Here is a 21,281-nt window from a genome sequence, read left to right as displayed (position 1 = left end):
GAATTTCGAAAGCTTGAGGTGCTTCATTCAGCTTCTCAAAATCCAGATTTCATAAACGTTATTTCACAACTTCAGTGCCAACAGAATTCTGTCCTCCAACTCGAGATCATTCTAGTTCCAAAAAAAATTTACAAGAAAGTCGTAATCGTCCCAAAACCCCATTACATACAAGTTCAAGCGAGGTTCTTGGCTCGTCGAAGTGAAGCGTAACAAGTGTTCTTTGACTTAAGAAGTATCGATAGAAAACAGTAGTCAGGATACAATCACTCGATTACAGGGAGTTAAAGTAGGACTCCTAGCAATAAAACTGACACCACGAGTATGGAAAGATGGTGTATTTCGGAGAAAAGAGACAGACGAGGAAAAAATTTATCGAAGAATGAGGGGTTGTTGGTATAATTGCATTTAAGTAAAGTTACAACGATGAAAAAATGCATATGGTGACGAGGGTAAAGCGAAGACTAGGAAAAATAAAAATAACATTGACGCTAATGAAATGGTTGCTGAGTAATCATCACTTGCTAAATGAAGTAAAACCGAGAAGCGAAACTAACATTTTTCCTCTGAAATGCGTTAAAGAACAAATAACTAAAATATTTCATCATTTCGCAGACAAACGAGGGATGTCACTAACTAACCTTGAGGCTTCTGTACTGGCTGCCTTCTGAAGAAGGAGGGTCATTTGAAACAACCGCCAAGTCAACCTGCAAGATCGGCAATGAAGCAAGGAGTCAAAGTAAGGCCTTTCATAGTTCCTGGGAAATAACAATAACAAATATTTTCAGTTTAAAAATAATAGTATCCAATTAAGGACTAAAAATAACAAGGGAAAATCTAATCAACCGTAGGCATTATAAATGTCTGAATGGTTATGTAACTTGCGTACCCAAGCTGTCAAATAACGGCGACTGAATTTAAGTACTTTTCAAACTGCATCGCATTTATATTATGTTAATATGTTAAGTACATTACATAGGTTATTTGTTCAAGTTCAGTGCTTCCTTCATGTTGATAAACGTAAGTAAAGAATTGAGTAAAAGTAAAAATTATCCCTTTCCTTGGTCCCATATTATAACTAAAAAATATCAGTATAATAAATGAGGCTATTTATCATCGATACTGTAAATGAAACTAATTTTTACTCAAAAGCCATTTTAACCAACATCGCCTCAATATGATGCTCTTGTCGTAGACCATAAGTTAGTCCTTCTCCCTGTAAGCGATTCTAATTTTACGTTCAGCTTTACTATGTTTAATATATAAATTTTTACAGTCTGTACTGTTAAAATATAATACTCAGTATAAAGAGGGGAGCTACCACTCTTGAAATGCAGAGGAGAAATAGTAATATCAGCGGACACTGTCTTTCCTCTGAAGCTTGCACCTTCGTTTCTTTTTTCACTCTACTTGAATGACGTCCAAAACATTCATCGCATGAAAGGGAAGGATGAGTACCATAAAGAATTTTACACAGAGGGTGCCCAAACAGTCAAAGAAACCCCCAACACTGGGCGACAACAAGGAATCCCCCAGGAAATGTAATATTCACTATTTTGTATACTGCAAGGGAGAGAGGTTAAACCCGCTGACCTGTCACCGGGAAAAGAAGGCAAACGGTCTGGGACGTGGATTATTCACCACCGGAGAGTTTGCGTGACCGAGGATCATCAGTACAGCATACGAGTATATTCTAAAAGACAGGTGGGGTCCTGTAACCCGAGGACAAGTTGTATCTCCGTTATGTCAGAAGGCTAAAGTCACCAATATGACTATTTTATGATAGTGAATACTCAGAAGGATGAAAAAAAAAACGAAAATCTTCCTCCGAAACTATGGGCGTCCTCGAGTATATTTCTAGATTCGAAAATAATCATAATCACGCCAGCCTTACGAGTCACTTACTTTACAGATTGACTGCAAGGAAGATAATACAACAGCAGTGTAAAGGACGTAAAGTCTGAACACTAAATTGAACGCCGGAGAATCAAGCAAGAAATACCACTCAAATCAGGCCTAACTTACCCAGTCTCACTCTCTACCTCAATCCTTAAGCATGCTTAAAAAGAAGCTGACCGAGTCAAATATAAGCTCCTGTTCTGAATACATTCGACTGGCATCGCCAAAGTTATAAAGAGGTTTAAAATGAGAAAGTATTACAATATGGCATTCTGAAAAGATTCCAGTTTAGGCAAAATTTTCTTCCCCGAGATAATGATATTCGACTGATAAGGAATCCCCCTTTGCGTAAATATATTTGGTAATTTTCTTCATTTTGAGCATTTTTCCGAACCAAATTATCATCATTATCAGTATCAGGCACAAACACACATTTATCAGGAACTACATAGGAAGGGTAAATTTGCAAATTATGCAATATCCCAAAGAAATATCTTCCACATGCGAAAAAAGACAAAATAAGTATGGATGAGAAAATAATACGGCTATATAATACACTGTTAGGATATTTCAATTTCTTGCCTGTATTCCTAATCTTATCTATTTCATCATCAATATATTCAGGGCTACATATGCGTACCGCTCTTAAAAAAATAGATGGGAACACTGAACCTTACTACTTTGACCGGAATAAAAATGCAAATAGGAAGAAATAGTAGTAGGTTTTCTGAAAACAACGTGTTTAAACTCATTACTATTTCTACGTACGTGGCAATCCAAAAGGGGGTAAAAAACCATTTTTTTTCATTTCTATGACGAACATACTTGATGGCATTGATTGATTTAACTTGGCAAAAAAGTTATTTACATGTTCGTTCGCTGGCCATACATAAATTATGCCGTCAACATACCTGAACCATACTACATTGCGTGAACAAGAAAAATGATTCCTTTTCAATAATCTATAAGAAGGAAATTATATCGAGCAAGGAGATGTTTGCACCCCCGACAATGAGAGATGCACATAACGAAGAATGTAGAAAACAAGACAATCACTTCATCCCTAATTTCATTTCTAAGTGAGATATTGTATTTGCGAAATTATCTACAGGCGGCTCAGAGCTACAGAATCACACTTATTCTGGCTTAATATGACCAATGCTGACAGGAAATATTGTTAACTCATAATTTCCTTTCCTCGATAACTGGTTTGTCATACAGACGTTGAAGTCATTGCAATGAGACAACAGGGGAGGAACACGAGGCAAATAACACTAACATTTTCAGAGAAGAAAAAGGAAATGAAGATTATTCATATAACTTTAACAGACCTGACGAATGACTACTGTATAAGATTCAGCAAGATGAGCAACATATATCTCTCATTTAACCAGTGAAGATCAGAGACCGATTCTGAACACTATTTATTTTATTTTCCTGATATTCTATTGAGGTTCTGCGAGTATTTGTCTGGGATTTATTCATTCGATTGTGGTGGGTCGCAGTAAGGGTAGAGAAGGACATGTGTCTAGCAACTTAATCTCAAAACGCTCTCCGATAACCGTAGGGGAAACAACTGGTAATTCCGTTAACATACCACATCTTAGAACAAATAAATACACCATTTATATATACTGGATTTCGTTACAAGACAATGAACCCGTAAAGTACTGTTCTAATACTACCGCCAGTACTACCACTGTTACTAATAACAAAAATTAATTAGGAGAGACGCTCCCCATTTTTTTTTTTTAAGTTGCAGGTGGTAAGGGAATTTGACAGATACTACACGCTCGAAAGAATTCTTGGACGTTACCTTCAAGGGCCATTTGATGTCTCGCTCGCTAGCACACTGGGAGTGTTTTGATGAACGGTTTAATTGACTAAATGAAGACCTTCACAGAAGATAAAGAAACTTCTGAATATCATCCCAATGAATAACTAATACTCCTGCTATTATTGCAACTGGTTGCGAAAGGCTTTTTTTTCTCTCTCCTTAGTTATTACTTGATTTTCCCATCCCACGTAATAGTTAGTCGTTTTTTACACAATATGAACGTGCACGTTCTCCACTTATATGAGCATAATCCTCTTTGGTGGGAAAAACTCCCACCACTGCTTTTTGATAAATGTAACTCTTTTTCACGGAAAGAATGGACGAATGGACACCTGTGTCCTGATTAATGATAAAACATTTATTCGCAGGAAAACTATTTTGAGAGAGAGAGAGAGAGAGAGAGAGAGAGAGAGAGAGAGAGAGAGAGAGAGAGAGAGAGAGAGAGAGGAGAATCGGTAACACGAAGTCCCTTTGCTGATTTTTACATGGCCTGGAAATTAAGTAGTTGCAGTGGAAGACATAAAGGTGTCTGGATATTTCAGTGAATATTAGTATATTTTTTATGTGATATTCCGGTTGATTACTTTCCTGATGACTTTTTCCCGATGTATAAATATTCATGAGACTTATTTTCCCAGATATTCATAGTTTTTCAATCATTTTCCACTCCTAGTTGGCTTGAAATACAAAAAATATATTTTTCCATTTTTTCAGGAATTTGAGACAGAATAGGTCTGCTTGTGTTCACCTTTGATGTTACAATGCTGTCACTGAATCATTGCAAAACCAGTTAAAAATAATTTTATTTTTCATTTAACTACTGAATTTCCCGATTTGCTTCCTACTCATCAACATCAATTTCAGGTATTTGGTCTTTATCACAACAAATTAAGTTCAGCTTTCCTTCTTCCTATTTGAACATTTTAACAATAACACCTAGCACTGGACACGTGTGAGAAGCATGATGCTCGTAATTATGAGATGAACTATCTCTCTCTCTCTCTCTCTCTCTCTCTCTCTCATCCACATAAACGATCACGAGAATTAGCAGAGCATGAAGCGAAGCTCTTGGTACCAGACAACAGATTATCCTAATAAGCTGGCGTTGTAGCATCAAAGATCAACACAACCAGACCTACTCTGTCTCAAATTCCTGAAAAAATGGAAAAATATATTTTTTAATAACTTGCAAGGCTTCCTGACTACTCCACATCCTCTCATTCCTATTGGCAGTCATTTGACCTCTCTAAAATAGTACTGTTTATTCAAACACGATTTGATCGCTAGATATCTATTGGTATATTTCCTCTATCCCGTGAACAGGAGATTTAGTACTGAAACACATGGTACATGGTGAGAGGTCTTCCATGCCTAAGGTACTTGCTTGGTGACAGAAGCAGCGAGATATGAGAAGTTAGTTACAGGGGCCGCTCGTAAGTAAATGGCTACGTTTTTTGCTTAAAAAACTTTTGGGTCAATTATTCTAGTTCGAGGCCGTTTAATGACACCAATCTGAACTTTTCTATTTTCTCTCTCTCTCTCTCTCTCTCTCTCTCTCTCTCTCTCTCTCTCTCTCTCTCTCTCTCTCTCTCTCTCTCTCTCTCTTTTGTTGTCAGCAAAAAAAAAATCCCGTAATTTTTGTGCGAAACTTAATTTTCATCATGAGAGAGAGGTGTTTTTTCAATATTATAGGTACCCTGTATGAATAAATCATCATTAAATACGAAAGTGCCCGTTTCATTACCATTTTGTCTTGATTCCTCCTTTATGAAATCGGCTAAATATTGACAGAACTGATAGAAGAGTAGATAGATCCAAGAATCATTTCAAGCATTATAGGTATTTAGAGGCATAAATACATAAATAAATAAGCAATCTACGTATAGCAAAACATCTCCAATGCTAAGATATAAAAGTCAAACAGACGAAAGGTCAACGACCAAGATCAAATAATACTACAAAGCCAACAAAGACTTTCAAGAACATCAATACACGTAACACTGTTTATTTCAATTAGAAACATACAACACGAACATGCATACACAGCCACGCACATACTACAATCCTAACTTATTATATGCGATTATGAACTTGTTAAGTGGGTAAAAATACCCCCTCCCTCTCTCACTTACACGAATGATAGCATTTCTGTACTAGCAGACGTAAGAGCAAACGAAAAGGGCCTTTTGATTACCAAACGTGTTTTCTAGCATCTGGGAGGTGACCATGAGCTAGGCTTATTGGATGTGATGCCAAGGTGATTTCTAAATTTAGCTTGTTCCCAAGTGCATACAATGCTACAAGTTAGATAAAAAAAATATTGTGTGATAAATATTATAATCATAATTGCCATAAGTCTTTATATAAATATGCACGAAAACACAATTTCACGCATTTTGCAATACACGATAAACGCAATAAAAATGTTATATATATATATATATATATATATATATATATATATATATATATATATATATATATATATATATATATATATAAATATGATCACCTGCATGTCAAATAATTTCAAGGAAAGTACGTTGCAAGTATATATAATGGTGCAAGTCATTTACGCGTTTCCTTTTAAGGTTGGAAGCAAGGGAAATCTGACTGTTACTGTAATCACACACTAAACTTATAAGTCGGAAAAAATACGGTAAAATATTACAATGCAGCGTGAATGCAACATTCATAAAGAAATTCTGTGAGGACAACTTAAACTTGTCACAGAGGTACACAGCTACGACGATTGTCAGAACCTAAAAAAAGTGGGGGGAGAAGCAAAATGCTCCAAAACAACACAGGAAAATATCGCAACCTCTACATGAGGCAGAAATACGAGAAGAGAGGTGGCGACCAAAGAAATAACCCGAGGCCGAACTCGAAACTGGCGTCGGTGGAAGACAAAAGTACACAATTTCTCTTTTCTGAAGGAAAGCTTGTGGGAGTCACCTCGCGGCCAAAAGTGAGCAAAGAGAGAGGAAAAAGTTGGCAGAATCCAGTCGATCTGCACAGCCATCCAGGGCCACAATCCAAAGGACAAAACTTTTTAAGTCAAACGCGAAAACTCTCAGAACCACAGAAGCGAATATCTGATGTAGTCTCCCTCTCTCCCTTTTGCTCTAAAATAATAGGATCCGCCTAAGATCCTCGTGATTAAATAGCTGCTTTCATATACAACGATCACTTTTACATTTTTCGAGTGACAAAAAATCTTTGACGTGCCTCTGTATTCCACAGACGGGACATACATACATACATACATACATACATACATACATACATACATACATACATATGTATTTATATAAGTATATATTTACATACATACATACGTATAACTGAATCACGAAAATATGGAACGTGATGAATATATAAATAAAGGCAATGCCACGACGGAGTGGTGCAAGTCCTTTCGACTTACCGTCCTTTACTTAGCAGTGCATTGTCTTAATTTATACATACATTCATACATACATATGTATGTATATAATATAAAATATATATATATATATATATATATATATATATATATATATATATATATATATATATATATATATATATATATATATATATATATATATATATATATATATATATATATATATATATATATTCAGTAAGTGTGATATTGTTGCACATGACTATAATTTTGAATTTAATGCATCTTTAGAATTCATATTCATACTGCCAAGTCATGAGATCCAACAATCAATAAGGACAGAAGATGAGCACGCTTTGGGAAACAACTGGGACGCTTTGGGGATGTGGGAACGCTACACATATTTATGGAATGAAGGACTAGGGGGCAAGGAAGCAAGGACAGCCAGAGAGGAATAGAAAAGATACTGTGGAATAAGGCCGAAATGCTGGATATCAAGCTTATTGTACTTAATAGCATATTGTACACAGTGAATATACAAAAAAAATAGCATAAACTTTATACATATTAATAAGAATAAGTGTCTCATATAATCGTAAATTAGAGAGTTTAAATAATATTGTGCTACCATATAAACTGATGTACTGGAAACTAGCAAGCCTTTGCCGACAACCGCTGTAAATAAACACCTGAGCTTCCTGTACATTAGGCGTGAGCCCCGCCTTCCTATGGCTGACGAATCGCACCTGTGTGAATGCAGCCATAAGGAGAGAATGAAAAGAGCAAGGAAGTGGATGGTTGGAAGGACATGAGAGGATGAAGGGAATGCATGAAAGGCAAGGACTAAGTACTAAAAAGGGAAGGTAGAAAACCATAAAAAATATAGCTGTAAACTCTAGAATGGGAAGTGAGAATTAAGGGCGCTCGGGGAGGAAGTTGGAACACTAGGGAATACAGGAGCACCTGAAGAGAGGGAAGTAAGAAACATTTCGGTAAGAATGTGGGGAAAGTGGGGAGGGGAGGATGATTAAAAGGAGCCCAAGCCTCAAAATGTGAAAGGAAAACTGATAAGTGATTAAAACTCCTAGAACCTGGAATGATGAGAGGAGAATTTCCAGGAAACTCCGAAGACTGGATTCAAATTTGGTTGGTTCCATCTCGGGGTATTATGGCTTAAGCCTCCATTTGTTGGGAGAATACTCTACCCAAGATATACAACTAATTCGTCTTGAATTTGTATATCTCTCTCTCTCGCATACAAATTTTACCTATTTCCGGAGGGTAAGAGTATGAGTCCAGGATGTCAGCCACTAAAGAGCTTACAATCTTTCTATCAATAAACAAATATATATATATATATATATATATATATATATATATATATATATATATATATATATATATATATATATATATATGTATAAATATATATATATATATATATATATATATATATATATATATATATATATATATATATATATATATATATATAATATATATATATATATATATATATATATATATATATATATATATATATATATATATATATACATATATATATATATATATGTATGTATGTATGTATGTATAAATGATACTAGACATTCTGTCTCTCTCTCCTTGTTTCATTTGCAAAGGCTGAATTCCGTTGTAATACCAAAGAGCTTTCCGCGAGTTTTACCGGGTTCAACTCTCCACGAAAAAAGGACGCTCTGAGTTATTTGAAGTGCTTTAATGCTGCCATTATCTTTTCCTATCACATCCCGCAGTGTTCTAGAGGACTGTCGTTCGTTCTGCCCCTTTGATTTCACGCCACATAATTTATGAATGAGGGAAGACGAGGGAGAAAAGAGAAGGGAAATATGAGAGGTTCAGTCTCTGTCGCTCACTTGCTTCGATTTTCATTTTCTCCTTCCGTCGTTATCCTCTAGCCTTCACTCGCCAGGAGGTCAAGTTTTCACTCGGAATGTGTTTCTCATACCGAGATCAAACAATTTTCTAACACGGATTTTCAGGCAACTAATACTAAGGATTGACCTAGTCTAAGGTGTTCTACAATTACCACCGACTTGCTATACTGATGATGGGTTTAGTTCGGCTATTATTATTATTATTATTATTATTATTATTATTATTATTATTATTATTATTATTATTATTATTATTATTATTATTATCCAGAAGATGAACCCTATCCATATGGACCAAGCCCAGAGGGCCACTGACTTGAAATTCAAGCTTCCAAAGAATATGGTGTTCATTTGAAAGAAGTAAAAGAAAGTAATGTGAAATACAGAGAGTTATTAGAAAACGAGGTAAATTAACAAATCAACAAATAGACAAAAATTTAAGTAAAATATTAAAATCCAGGTTGAATTGTTTTAGGGTAGTATTGCGTTGCATCTTCGATTGAACTTCTGAAATTCCAACTACACAACATCCTCTGGGAAGCTGTTCCACAGTCCAACGGGGTGAGGAATAAAGGTCCTCTGAAACTGAGTAGCTCGGCAGTGAGACACATTTACTGCATATTTGTGCTGCTGTTCAGCAAATCTGGTTGCTCTCGGCAAGAAAAGGGGATCAGGGATCAATTGTGAATGTGAAAGATCTTTGTTAAAATATAACTTATGAATAAGTGACAAACAAGACACCGTCCGTCGATGGTCAAGTCATAACTGCTAATATTAGGAAACATAAACCTACCACGACGAACCACGCTATCTAAAAGAGATAAATCTCTGGCAGAGGCAGACATCCACAACGGAGAAAAGTACTCTAGTAAAGGAAGCACATGTGACCTAGAACAGGTTGCACTGATTTTATCAGTTATAAATATATGAGACCTTACGAACAATACCTAACTTTCGTGCGGCATTTGCTGAAACTTTCATTAGATGTTTCTCAAAAGATGTGAGTCAAAAGTTACACCTAGAATAGTTAAAGCAAAGTCTCATTCATCTGAAGGGGAGGATGAGGTAGAAAATCTGTACGAGATGTGCTCATCAATAGTGTTTTCGTTTTACTGGAGCTCAGTCTCATATCCCATCGACTACACCATTCACTGATCCGGTCCATGTCCCGATTGAGGCTGATGGCAGCTCCATTTCTCATAAGTGGAGACTTTACTGCACCCACTAGTGTTACACCATCGGCATACTTAACAATCTTGTTTTCCAGGCCAAATGCCATATCACTTGTATGGACTAAAAATAATAGTAGACCAAGAACACTACCCTGTGGAACTCCAGACACAATAGGTCAACTGCACTTACATGCATCTACAGTTTTTCATCCCCCTTGGCAGCACAACAGCAAGGGGGGTTGAACTATTCCTTCATAACGACTGCTCAGTTTTCGCAATTGCATTCTCATTCCGTTGCAGTGCTATGTCACTCTTTCCAGTTCCTGTGTCCTTCCACAGTCCTGTAGGACTACAGAACGCTCTTCCTGATAGTGCTATACTATACACGATACTGCCCCCAAGTTTTAGAGAGCCCTATAATACTATTATAAACAGCAACAAGACGTTTCACGCTTTTTTTCTGCAAGTATATTTTCATATGTTTTTCGATTCAACGTTGTTACGCAGTCTGTGGGATTATTCTTCTATGCTTTTCTCTTATGAACGAATTCCGAACCATAAGTAGCAAAATTGATTTCGAATTAGAATTTGTTCATACTAAAATATATATATACACACACACACATACATATATATATATATATATATATATATATATATATATATATATATATATATATATATATATATGTATGTGTAACTTTTTTCCCTAACCTGTCAGTTGCGTCATTCTCTTTCACATGCAAACTATGCCATCCATTTTGTTTACCTGGTTTTCCCATTCCCACACTCTTTCATTAGTACTTCCTTTGCCTACATGTACATGCAATCGGAAAATTTGAGTCACTTTGTATATCAGCAATATTACCTATCTTTTTTACTGCCATATAAAACAGATTCAGTCTCCTCCAAGAATTGTTCAACTTTCCCATGTTTTCTGATATCACCCTCAATACCATTATTCTGGCCAAACCTAGATTTCATAAATTAGAAACATCACTGAACATCACTTGTTCAGCTTTTCGGCTTTAACATCTAACATTTACATTTACACATCTGCAAATCACTTTCATCCAGAGAGAGAGAGAGAGAGAAACTAAAAATGTAAATGCTACATCCGACATGTTATTCTCCTTCTGTCGACAAGATCTTTGTAAAAATATCAGAGAAAAAAAGGAAGTAAAAGTGACTCTACTTTCGCATAGGACAAGAAAAAACTCTTCTTTATGACCGGTTGCAATCACTGCTATTGGATGTGAAAGTATTTTTATTTTTATCAAAAAACTTCACAGAAACTCCTAAGGTTTGCCAGTGTCCTTTTTAAAGTTTGTTGTTTTGTTGTTGTTGTTTTTGTTGTTGTGTGTCCTATTTAAATAAACTGCTGGAGTTTTCCCTCACGGGGAAAGAGGTCCATATTCAAGGAGAGCGGAGAAGGACTTCAGCAACATTTATAAGTATGTTTATGAACCTTTTTGTACCATTATCAAATAAAAACATGAGCAAGTACATTCAGCATATTAGCATTTAATGAAAATATTTTATTTCCGCGGGTATTGCTGTGCAAAATCTATTTCCTTATATCTTCAGCGATAGCTGGTCTGGTCGTTAAATCTGGTAACAAGGCAGTGAACTAGCGTCAGACGAGTGAGGAGGTTGGGGACCCGGCCCCTCACGCGGTAATCTGTGTCAGTTTTCCCTTCAGCAATAAAGGCAAATCCAGGATAGTTAGAGGTGGAATCCTTAGAGGTGGGATTATGATTTGCGATTTGTGTTTACGTGAACACAGACCTTCGCCTTTCATTCACGGCTTAGTGAAAAGCGTATCTTGCTTTATTCTATCGGTCACTACAGATATCCAATTAACGATTTGAATGAAAATGAAACCTGCCACACTTTACTTTCGGTTTCTGTGAATTTACAGGTTATTCGCTGCGTTTTCCTATCTTTGTTTTTGGTGAATAATCGGGGTTACCTCTACTACCCAAAATCCCCAGCGCTGCCGACCATTGTGCCTCGCATCATCACAGTCAACCTCCGAGCGCCACTGTGTTCCAATTTCGATTTCCATAAATAAAAAAAAATACACAGTTCCAGTATGAGAATAAAGTGATCACCCTTCGAATAAGACTGCCTTCCTTAAGCACTTTCACAAACTTTCAAAATCGCCATTTAACGTGTCTCAAGCCATATATCCATTACCATTATCGCGTGAGACTTGGGGTAGGGAATAATACGGGGATTATGGGAATAAAGTAAAAATAGATGAGTAGCTGATGGAGTGGACGACTATAGATCTGGGCACTGAGGTGATGTCTGAATGCCATTATTTCAGTTGGATTTATTTTGTTTATTCCAGACACGTAGGCTCTTGCAAAATGCGCGTCTGTGACTACCTCCTTCAGCACCAATACGGGGATGTATGTGCTTATACCAAAGTAAGGTAGGCCTATATATAATAACAGAATTCAGGTTTCATTCTTAAACTGAGAAACGGGGAAAAATTCGAAGTTCTACGTGTATATATTCATGTCCCCACATTTTTTCGTCTAACTGACAAATAAATAAAAATATCTGAGTGAACTGGTATCCTATTAGCATTACATTTAAATGCCGTTGAGTCGCAAGACGAGACAAAAATATGCGAAAAATTATACGACCTCAGACAAGAAACAAGAATTACACATAGCAGTGCAGTCAATGGTATGAAGACAAAATTTACCGTAAAATTTCTCAGTATCCACAGAATGCAAAACTCATAGTTTAAAAAGTTTTTAGAACAGGGAGACAGACAATGTAAAATAAATAATTGATTAAAAAATGCCATAAATATCACGGGTATTAGAAAAAGTTACTGAAACAAAATTACAACAAATATAAAATACAAAAACAATTTGTCACTACAAAATAAACGAAAAAACTATATTAATAAAAACCATAGGGGTCTTTATTGAAAAACAAAAATTTTAGGATCGAACTCAAATTAAATTAATTTCCATCAACACAAAATCTGAGGAACACACGTCACGGGCATTTGTGATGTATGCAGGATGCTACAAAACTCCTTATTTTAATGGATGTTTTACTGTTTAGACACAAAGACGTAATTCATGTCTCCGGCTAGAAACTATCTAATATGAAGTAAGTTTGTGTGTGTGTGTGTGTGTGTTGCAAATACAGAAAAGAGACAAAGAGCGGCGATGTGCAATAAGCAGGCAGTCCATCATTTCATATTCAGATTTTTTCCTATACGACGCAAAGTTTTAGAATTCACGGCAAGTGTTCAGTTCTTTCCGGGAATAACCCAAGTCAGATATTCAGTTTTTAAAATGAAAAATATGCGCCTCATTTTGCAAACCTTTCATAATGAACAACGACATTCATATTTAGCGCGATCTACCAAAATGTCATATTTTTGTGACGACGTTTAGATTACAAGTGATAAAATAAACTGATGCCTGTGCTCGCAAAAACACTGACTACTTCATTACAACAGCTATTGGAAAAACTCGTTGATTTTGTTGTTTCTTCCTAACACTTTCTCTCGACGCTCGGGAATGTGAAAGGGCAAAATCATGCATTTGTTTTTAGCACATTTTTCTGAAATCAAAAAAGCATGAGAACCTTAAATCGCAACCTAACCTCTGTAACACCACGTGATTTTTTCCTTATTAGCGCAACTAGTTACCGTAATTTAGCAGCATAACTGCCATTTTAATGCAGTGTTACACTTTCAGAATGAAAGCGCCTTCACAAATAAGCCTCTGTCTAGTTTGTGAAAAGAGGACCCGCACTCTCCTTCCTAACAAGAAAACCTAGTCATGTTTTTTTTTTTTTTTCCAAAATAAAACGAGGAATAACCTATATGAGGAAAATAATCCACAAGATGTTTCGTTCATTTAAAAAAAAAAAAAAAAAACTGAAGATGAATCACCGGTACGGTGCTAAGACAACTAAAGAGTCCAAACAAGACGAGAGACTCCAAAGCATTCCTCACAGTTCACGATGATGATAAACAGACCTGAAATGGGGAAGCAGTCCCCGATAGTTCGGAAATTTTTCCCGAAATTGAAAGACGGCTTCGTCTTCACCGTCGCTTCAAATCTATTCGAAGTGGAAGTGCCTGTAAGAAAAAGGAAGATTTTTCCGTTCTTCTGAAGTAACCCGAGAAAGAGCAAGAAGCGAAAACAGTTCCGTGCACAAGAATGCAATCTGCATAAAACGGGATATCGCATGACTTTTATTTTTGAGCCTGGGAAAGCAATTTAAATGTGAACGGGGAGAGAAAGAGAGAGAGAGAGAGTACTAGTGTACCTCCGTATGCGGGTATACGAGTATCTGTAGATTCCGACTGTGGAGTTAATGAATATAGGTTCTCTCAGACCTTTCTTATTAGCTTTTCCATGTTCGCATTTTACATTTGATAGGAACACTCAAACAATTTCAATTATATATATATATATATATATATATATATATATATATATATATATATATATATATAATATATATCTATATATATACATATATATATATATATATATATATATATATATATATATATAATATATATCTATATATATACATATATATATATATATATATATATATATATATATATATATATATATATATATATATATATATATATTTGTTTGTGGTAGTTCCATACGGTCTTAACCTTTTATACCCTGGACACGAAGCACTGTCAACTAACTATCATGTATCCCATTCAGGGCTTAGGTAACAACGGCATTTGCTCAGAAACAGGCCCAAGTCGTTTTGGCCTGGGAGACTGGAACTCTGGTCTCTTCACTGGTCATACGAGTTTACTAAACCGTTAACCTTTTCGAGTTAAATTTCCATGCATTTACACAAAATATCACAAATGCAAATATGAAATAAATAAATAAACATAAACATACATTTAGCTACTTATATTCATTTCTGCGTTCATAAATTCAAGTCATGACCGAAACAGAAAGTACCGAAAGTAGTATGGCAAAAGTTAATATTTAAGACAATTACAAACTTCTGTACCAGCGAAGGTTACAATTTATGAGACAACACGATTAATCAACGTTATTCTGCCTTCAGAGTCCACAAACACAAAGATAGAAGAAAACAGAAAATAGAGGCCAGACAAGGGAAACAACATAACGGACAAGGAAGTAGTCCACTGCCAACTCCTGATAAGAGAATAAATTTTTTTCATTACGGACATCTTGATATCTTCCAAAGACAAAGTATAAACAGTAAAGGTCTCTCTCTCTCTCTCTCTCTCTCTCTCTCTCTCTCTCTCTCTCTCTCTCTCTCTCTGTTGAAGATTTTAGTGCAAGAAGGATCTCGAAGGCGCCACGTCCACTCGGAGGAATGAAAATTCAGAAGATATCATGAGTTAGATTATCGCCCCTTTTCGTGGAACACTCAGAAAGATCCCGGAACTGGTAGAATGAGTTTTAAGCAAGACATGTTAACAGCTCAACTGCAGACACTATACACGATACTAATTAGTGCAATGCCAGGCTGAACTCAATCCAGTAAAAGGAAAGAAACAGCGCCAGCACTGTAGAGATGTTATTAGTTTTTAAGTTAAATAAAAAACTGATGTGTTCATCCATCTCAGGGTTATCCAGTATCATGCATATATATATAATCAATAATGCTTTATACTAAGGTATACAGTAACGGCCTGACACTTTTAAAGCAAAACGGTCGTGAAAAGATCGCGACTTCGAGACTAACCATCACGGAAAAGGTAATCGCGACTTCGAGACTAACCATCACGGAAAAGTTAATCGCGACTTCGAGACTAACCATCAAGGAAAAGGTAATCGCGACGTCGAGACTAACCATCACAGAAAAGGTAATCGCGACTTCGAGACTAACCATCACGGAAAAGGTAATCGCGACCAAGGTCTAGAGAATACAAGGTCTTCTCACGGCTGACCCAAAATTGGGATCTAATGCGCAGGTAGAGGTTGTGACGTCAAACGGTCTACTCACGGTCCTTAGTGATCTCTGACTGATCAGTTCGTTTACAAACAAACACTTTAGGCCTTGCTTCCACATATTTGGTATTGATATTGTCCGTAATAGCGGCCTTATATTTTTTTCTTTCTTGCTGCAATTTAGACAGTTTAAGTGATATGAGCCAAATCTTGTGCAGTAAACGGGTACTTTGAAAATAGGAAAAAAAATAGGGATCTAATTCTTCATAGATTCCCTATGGACGAAAAGTGTAGTGTCGCAAAAAGATGGAGTTATGATAAAGGCACAGACGCTTTATATGAACCTAGCTCAAAAGTGTAATGTGTAAAGGTCAGACCTTGGAAACCGCTTACTCATTGTAATTTCGACACCGATATAACTAAAATTCTCCTATTTGAATTCACCATTAAGATAGCGAGAGCTGGATTTCCTATAGTTGGTATGGTTCATGACTTGGGGCAACAAATATAAGGTTATGGAATTCAGTAGGCGATGGCGTAACTAGGCTAATCCAACATTGTTAATCCTGCGGATTATTGCAGGGAAATACATGTATTTGCCGATGCTCGTCACTTGATAAAACTCATCAGAAACACTTCACTTTCTCAGACCATGGATCTAGGTTATCGGACTGTAGGACTGCTTACATTGAGTCGGGTAACTAATTAAGAAAAGTAAAGGTGATCTAATGACAACTCGAAAACTATTTGAAAAGCATTCAAGTGTTACGAGTATGGAGGGATGACAGTGAAATTAGCGTTACAGTTACTCTGCCACTCACAAAAATCTCAAACACTTCTGAGAAAAAGGTCTGATTGTGGATAGGCACTGGGAGAGTGCAATCCAGTTCATTTGCCTTGTTGATAAGTGGTTTGATTTATTCAGTTCTGGAGTGCCTTTCGATAGAAAGTCTTCACGGAATGCTTACGGGCTAAATCTTAGAAACCAAAACAACACAAAATGCTTACGGGCTAATCTTAGAAACCAAAACAAAACACTGCAAGAGATGATACACCTATCCAGAACAATGAAAAGTCTGGGAGGAAAAGGACTTTACCCTTTCCAAAAAGGCCTTGTGATATCTTGCAAATCTCTAACGAACTTGCCAGGGATGTTAGGTGAAATTTTGCAATATCATACATCTTGACTCATAGGTTGAATCGAGATGGACTGGAACACTTTTTTGGCTGTATACGGTAAATGGGTGCATGTCATCAGCACCCATCACCTGTTGAATTTAAGCACCGAGTTTGAGCCCATCTCCTGGGAAAAGAGAGAACTCTATGAGGCGCAAAATACAATGTTGAAAATTGTATTAGCGATAATATGACTGAGGTCTCATTTTCTAACTTGATAGCTAAAGAAAGCACTTCTTACGAGGCTGAAGAAACATCTCTTCAGAAAGCGTTAAGCTTATCGGCAATATTGTTTCGTTTGCCAATGGAGGAATTGCAGGATGACAATGAAGACAAAACTGAAGAAGAAGGCATGCAATATGTGGGTGGTTTTGTAAAATGTAAGTTCCCCAGTGAATATGACTTTCTAGGATCTAAAGAACCGAAGGAGATGGCACAAGGATCGGCACTATAAGTAGAACAAATGAGAAGCTAATGAAACCTCGACCCGAATTTTTGGAGCATTTAAAATCGATGGAAAAGATATTTATTTGTTATCATTGTAAACATAACGAAAAAGTTGGTCACATAATTGGATAATTGTTAACCTTATGTATACATGTACTCGTATATGTGTATTTGAGTGTGAGTTGTATATTAGAGTGAAAAATGTTTTTTTGTTTTTAAGTTCCAGTTGTAATTATTTGCATGAATACACGTATAGAAATGAATATGGTCAACATGTGCTTTGTTTCCCTAAAAGAATGAGTCATAATTTTTAATATTAAAAAGAGTCAACGAGGAAACAGGAGAAAAGTTTTCCCATTTGTACAGAGCTTGGGCAGAGGAGAAAGCAAGTAGACCGCGTGACGTCACGTTTCTTAACTCCCATCTCCTTACCCGCGTTAATCCTGCGCGTGAGAAGACCTTGTATTCTCTAGACCTTGATCGCGACTTCGAGACTAACCATCACGGAAAAGGTAAAGTGAATCTGAAACGAATTACTATGGGTATAATTAAAGCTTTGTCCCACAATATAGTAGCCCACTTAGTTTCGGTCATCGGTGTTGCAACCGGATGCAATGAGCAGTGATTGCAAATACTGGTCAAATTAGAAAAAAGGAAATAATCTTAAAACCCTCAGGAAATTTGTTTGCTACAAAACGTATTCATGATAAACACTACAAATCAACTCATATATTTCGAACAACGGTAAAATTTATATAAAACCCTTATTAAAAATAAAGTAAATAAACAACGAAGGGTTATTTTGGTAAAAAAAAAAAGTGTTTAAAATCACTTAAGAATTTTACGTATAGTAACTGAAATTCTAGCACCAAGTTTACGTGAGTAAAAAGCTCTTCATACGAAGGGTTTTACAATGTGACGATATCACTTTAACCGACTACATTTACTTGGACTTTCTTGGATCATAAAATCAATACAAAAACGCCACAAGAAACGAAAATGAATACACTCCCCGCCATCGAAATACAAGTTCTCTCTCTCTCTCTCTCTCTCTCTCTCTCTCTCTCTCTCTCTCTCTCTCTCTCTCTCTCTCTCTCAATGACGAGAGTAAAATCTATAGACGACCACTGCAATCTGAGGAACAATAAGAAGCTTTGTTTCCACTGCGGCAAAACAATGCTAATTTCCATACCGCGTCTTTCAACGGGCATAAAACTGCAACTTGTTTCGACTGAGAACGGCAGCGGCTTAGGCCTTAAATGACTAAAAATACTGACGATTGGACCCGTTAACTTTACGAAACTGGATTCTCTGGAAGTAAGGTGTCCAGAGTCTTCAAGTACGTTCGTTCTGACGGAACAATTGCACAATGCAGCTGGAATAAAGTTTACTATCTTTCAGTCTAAAAGCCTGCCTAATTCGTCTCAGATGGGAGAGAGAGAGAGAGAGAATGGTCCTAACTTTGTATTCACAGGCGGAGGAGGCGATTAACTTTTCCGTTTCTCTCTCAGGCAGAGGAAAGTTTCTCCTACATAATTCTAATAAAAATCACCTCGACTTTTCCTTATCTAATTCGAGATTCACAAAAGGTTGTAAATGCATAGAAAAACACTGCAGATAAAATACATCTCACAGCTCAGCACCAACCATACAATTTATTATCCGATAAGACAATGAGGAGCCTTCAAGGGAGATGAAGAGACTTCAAGGGAGAAGAAGAGACTTCAAGGGAGATGAAGAGACTTCAAGGGAAATGAAGAGACTTCAAGGGAAATGAAGAGACTTCAAGGGAGATGAAGAGGCTGCAAGGGAAATGAGGAGACTTCAAGGGAGATGAAGAGACTACATGGGAAATGAAGATTTCAAGGAGAAATAAAGAGACTTCAAGGGAAATGAAGATGCTTCGTGGGAAATGAAGGCATTAAAGTGAAATACCTATGGTGATTTCATACTTTTACCGGCAATCCTTCCTCCAGTCAACCAGTGCCTCCCAGGCCAAAACATTTGTACGAAAAAAAAAAATCCTACGTTTGCTGGAAAAAAAAAAACATGTAAGAGGATTAAAAATACTGGTCAAAATTCGGTATTCATGTTCTTTTTTTTTAAGTAATATGGGACTGTGTACGGATATTGCCTCTTCTGTTATCTAGAAATTAGTAGAATATTAATTTCTGTAACCCCTACAAAAATAATTTGAACTGACCTGTATATCAGTTTAAAAATACAAAATGATAGCACAATAAAATAACAATAAAAGAAACAAAACATAAAATCAAAGAAAATGTTCGAGTAACATCACTGACTGCATTGTTCATAAACACTACGCATCCGTTCTAGCTGTGTGCTTGAAACTATTAGCCTTAATGTATTGGGAGCGATTTTCATTACCGACTTGAAACTTCATCCAGAAGTACAAAGAATATAGTATTATAAGGTTAACTGACGATAACTGGTATATGAATGGGCCTAAATTTAATGTAAGTAGTTAAGTAGATCTTAATAATTACGTCTAAAAACGAAAAATTTAGATGGGTGAGAAACACAGACAACTTATTACGGTGAAAATACAACGATGTTGTAATATTTCGTGAATGGAATTCCAATCTTTTCTTAAAAGAAGATCTCTACCTATTTTTAATGAGATACTAACATTTCCTCTCTTAATTCTGGATTCAAAACTTTTATATGTATGAATCGAAACACGATATAATCTACATTGGAAAACTGAAAACTAAACACCACGCAAGAGAAGCTACTACAAAACCTGGAAAACATTACTGATACCGGCTAAGATCTGCATAAAAAAATATATCCGCTTTGTTCAAATTGAGAGAGAGAGAGAGAGGCACAATGCGCATGAAACACTATGACTGACTCTTAGACACAGAGGAAGCTCTCTCCTGTCCTAACGACACGAAATCTTCATTATGAAAACAATGAGCAAATGACAATAAGACGTGTAACAAAGGAGATTAAGAGCCCAAAATCATAAACATGGAAGAAAGAGTAATTAAAATTTCTGACCCTCCCATTATTCGATTTTGTTCGTGCAATTATTTTGGTACACTGCACGACAGCATTCAGCTTGTCACTGTCGCGTATTGTGTAATACAGGGGTTCTCAACCTGGGGTACGTGAGAGGAACTTTTGGGGGTACGTGACAGGTTTCTCAAAATACTTCGATTTTGAATAACTGCAAACATGTTTGTAGAAAGTGGCCTACATGTGCTTTGTCAATGACTCAACTGTAAAAGATTCTTTCGATAGTTTGTCATTGACCAAATTCTGGTCAACAATGGCAAGTTCTTATTCTGCTTAGCAAAGAAATGTGTACGGAACCTCCTGATGTTTCCTCCTACATACGCTGTGAGCAGCTGAGAAAAGCACTGTGCTTGATTAAAAACAAGTTGCGTCACGTCTTGCAGTCAAAGACGACATAAGAGTGGCTCTTTCAAAAACTGTGCCGAGGACTGACTTGTGGGTAGCAAAGAAACAGGCCCA

At 36.4% G+C, this 21,281-nt stretch overlaps 1 long non-coding RNA gene across 1 annotated transcript in view; it reads right to left on the bottom strand.

Moving 5' to 3' along the window:
* Nucleotides 1–394: 394 nt before the first annotated feature.
* Nucleotides 395–21,281, bottom strand: part of LOC136844219 (uncharacterized) — a 293,503-nt gene continuing 272,616 nt past the window's right edge. Inside the window, exon 4 of the long non-coding RNA XR_010854773.1 lies at nt 395–704. This is a non-coding gene — a long non-coding RNA (uncharacterized lncRNA). The remainder of the gene's footprint in view (nt 705–21,281) is intronic.

This window comes from Macrobrachium rosenbergii, chromosome 12, assembly GCF_040412425.1.
Source record: "Macrobrachium rosenbergii isolate ZJJX-2024 chromosome 12, ASM4041242v1, whole genome shotgun sequence".
NCBI classification, from domain to species: Eukaryota; Metazoa; Arthropoda; class Malacostraca; order Decapoda; family Palaemonidae; genus Macrobrachium; species Macrobrachium rosenbergii.
This window is presented reverse-complemented; position numbering and strand designations above follow the sequence as displayed.